This window comes from Alexandromys fortis, unplaced genomic scaffold (genome assembly GCF_014885135.2).
Source record: "Alexandromys fortis isolate MF-2015 unplaced genomic scaffold, M_Fortis_MF-2015_v1.1 scaffold_397, whole genome shotgun sequence".
Classification (NCBI taxonomy): Eukaryota; Metazoa; Chordata; class Mammalia; order Rodentia; family Cricetidae; genus Alexandromys; species Alexandromys fortis.
This window is the reverse complement of record NW_026068336.1, coordinates 250,831-254,232: the sequence shown is the minus strand read 5'-3', so window position 1 is coordinate 254,232 and position 3,402 is coordinate 250,831. Positions and strand designations below refer to the sequence as shown.

Sequence of the window (3,402 nt, the reverse complement as noted above, 5' to 3'; positions counted from 1 at the left end):
CTCGATCCCCTGGGAGGAGAGAGCTGCAGTGTGGCTGCATCTCGTGGGTCCCGAGAGTGGGGTAGAAGGGCCTGCTTGCGGTTGGGAGACTACTGGTGACTGGTGGGCAATAAAGACCTTTCAGTGTCCCTGTGTGTATGAGGCGCTTTCCTCTCTCTTTCGCCCTTTGCCTTCTGTTTCTCTCTTCCTGAGGATCCCCTCCCCTCCGGATCGGTTTCTCCCAATCTAGGATCAAGATGGTGCAAAGACAGAGAGCAGAGCTTTATAGAAGAAAGATGGCAGCTCAGAGGCTTCGCACACCTGGATCACAGCTGTGAGTCACCATACCAAGCTAGAATCAATACTTTTGTCTGACACACACACACACAGACACACACTCTCCCTCTCTAGTGTGTGTGTATGTGTATACATATATATGTATGTGTGTGCATATATATATATGCATTATATATATGTATGTATATGGACTTTTGTTTTTTAAAAAGTATGGGTATGTGAATGCAGGTGCCCCCAGAGGCCAGAAGAAGATGTCGGTTCCCCTGGAATTGGAGTTACAGCAAGCTGTGAGCTGCCCATCATGGGTGTTTGGAACCAAACTTGGGTCCTCTGCAAGGACAGTTTGCACTCTTTTTTCCCCCTTAGGTAAAAAATTTAAATTTGTTTATTATTAATTAAAATGTAATTATACTGTGTTGTTCTCTTCAGCCTCCCCATGCTCCCTCATGCCCTCTCAAATTCATGGCCTCTTTAGTTATTATTGTTTTACACACACACATGCACACACACAAATACAGCCTGCTGATGTTTGGTGCTGCTTGCATGCTATGATTTCATATCATTTCAGGGCTGACCACTTGGTGTTGCATAAGCAGGTAAGGAGCTCATGTCTGGGGAAGACTGATTTTCCCTCTCTCAGTATACCTCAGTTGCCTGTCGTTTTGTCTAGGGCTGGAGCCCCTTGAGAGTGCCCCTTCCACGTTAGCGTGTTTATTGATGTCCTTGTTCAGGTCTTCTGTAGGCAGCTAAACTACTCGACAATTTGCACTTTTTGTTTTGTTTTGTTTTAGAAACAGGGTTTCTCAGTGTAGCTCTGTCTATCCTGGAACTCACCCTGTAGACCAGGTTGGCCTCAAACTCAGAGACTCAGAAGTCGGCTTACCTCTGCCTCCCAAATGCTGGGATTAAAGGCATGCACCACCACCACCCAGCCAATTTGCACTCTTAACCAAAGAACCATCTCTCCATCTTCTTCCCTCCCTTCCATCTCTAATATATGTGTGTATGTACATCCGTGTGGTGAATGCAGGTACATGTGTATCTGTATGTGCTTGTATGTGTAAGCCAGAGGTCAATGTTGGATGTCTTCATTGCTTTCTACCTTACTATCTAGTGTGTGCCCTGTTTTCCTTCCTTAATGGTACTGGGGATTGGACCTACATCATTATGTATGTAAAATAAGTACTCTACTACTGAGTTACAGCCCTTACCATACTTCTTGAGACGTGTAGGCTGAGGCTGCTCATTCATTCCTGGCCACCCAGACCCGAAATAATCACACAGAAACTATATTAATTAAAACACTGCCCGGCCTATTAGCTCTGGCTTCTTATTAACTAACTCTTACATCTTAAATTAACCCATTCCTATTATTTTATATTTTACCACAAGGCTTGTGGTTTACTGGTAAGGTCCCTGGGGCGGCTGTCCCCTTCAGAGGCTACATGGCATCTCTCTGACTCCTACTTTCTCCCAGCATTCAGTTTAGTTCTCCTGCCAGGAAATAGCCTAGCTCTATTCTGCCCTGCCGTAGGCCAAAGCAGCTTTATTCATTAACCAGTAAAAGCAACACATATACAGAAGGACTTCCACATTAGAGACGGGGTCACTCAGTAAACCTGGAGCTCAGGGATTTGGCTAGGATGGCTGACCAATGAGCTCCAGGGATCTGCCTGTCTCCACAGTGCTGAGGTTACAGAAGCCTGTGTCAGACCTTTACAGGGAACTGGAATCCTAACTCAGGCCCTCATGCATGCACAACAAGGGCTTTCCTGTTTCTCCCAAGCCCTCCTGTTTTTCTTCATAGCACACTGTTCATAGGCCACAATAAGGATTTCCTAAGGATCTTACCACAAGGAGAATTAAAACCTCCATAGCACTTTAGGGTAGGATGCGGAATTCAGTGTCTTCCTTGGACCTTGTTATGTCCCTTAACTAGTCTCCTGGATGTGTTCGCAAAGATATGACATGCCGTTTAGAGCCTGGTTCAAGAGCTCTTCCGCCATTCTCTTCTATGGCCTTGGTATAACTCAGAGCCAAACGCTGAAGGAACTAGACAGCTTTTCCTTTGTTGGTAGTTCTGTGTGTTCTGTTTGCCTTTTTCCACCATTGCTCTTCTGGGTCTTTACAGGGCCCTGGATCTCAGCTGTTCTGAGGGGTGGGGGCAAGCATCTCTCCCCAGAGTCCCATGCTAGTCACAGTCAATGTCACAGGACAGGCCTGCAGCACAATGAGCTTTCTGTCTTCTGGACCCCTCCTCCCCACCAGGTTCTTCGTCAGCACTGTTCTTTCCAGGGCCCAGTCAGCATTGGTTTGTGGGAAGGGTTCTTGGCTACCTCTACCCCTGTTTCCTCCACAGCCTTTCCAGAATTAGAAACAACCTGTTGTTGGGAGGATGTGCGGAAAGGGCAGGGTTAAGAGACAAAAGTTTGAGACTAAATAGAGACCAGATTCTGGAACCATGCTCCTGATTCCAGGCAGGACCGGGAAAGTACCAAATAGCCCCTCTTGGTCTGTTTTGCCATGGCAACACCTACCCTCTCTTCCCCAACCCACTCTGAGGTGCTGTGTCTAAGCTTGGAAACCAGTGGTCTGTCCTCACAGTGGCTCAACCCCAGGGAAGAAAGCCTCTGATCCTTCGGTTAAGAGGCCTCCTTTGGAATGTCAAGGGCGGTCTGGAAGACAGCTTTGGTGATTCCTCCACAGATGTTCAGGAAGGCTCTGCAAATGCTAGAGATGCACCAGCAGCCTCGGCACAGGAACAGGCCTGCAAGTTTCCCATGACGAGTTCGGAACAGAGAAAAGCCAGAGCTAGCACTCCCACAGTGCTCTCTGTTTACATTGGGGTGAAATTCTTAATCAAGTCTCACTTTGTAGCTTTGTAGCCTAGCCTACGCTGTCCTGGAACTTACTATGTAGTCCAGGTTGGTCTCAAACTCAGTCAGCCTTCCTGCCTCATCCTCCTAAGTATTGGGATCACAGCCATAAGCCACAGTGCCAGCCCAGTTTGTCTTTTTGTTTTGTTTTGTTTTTAGAGAGGATCTCATGTAGTAAACACTGACTTTAAATTCACTATATATAGTAGCTGGGCAGTGACGTAGTGTGTCTTTTTTTTTTTTTTTTTTT

The 3,402-nt window shown here is 46.6% G+C and overlaps 1 protein-coding gene across 1 annotated transcript in view; it reads left to right on the top strand.

Annotated features, from left to right (window-relative positions):
• The first annotated feature begins 513 nt into the window (after positions 1–513).
• The window catches only part of Vamp5 (vesicle associated membrane protein 5), a 15,627-nt gene continuing 12,738 nt past the window's right edge, over positions 514–3,402 (top strand). Inside the window, exon 1 of the mRNA XM_050132870.1 lies at positions 514–642. The gene's annotated coding sequence lies outside the window, so the exon portion shown is untranslated. The remainder of the gene's footprint in view (positions 643–3,402) is intronic.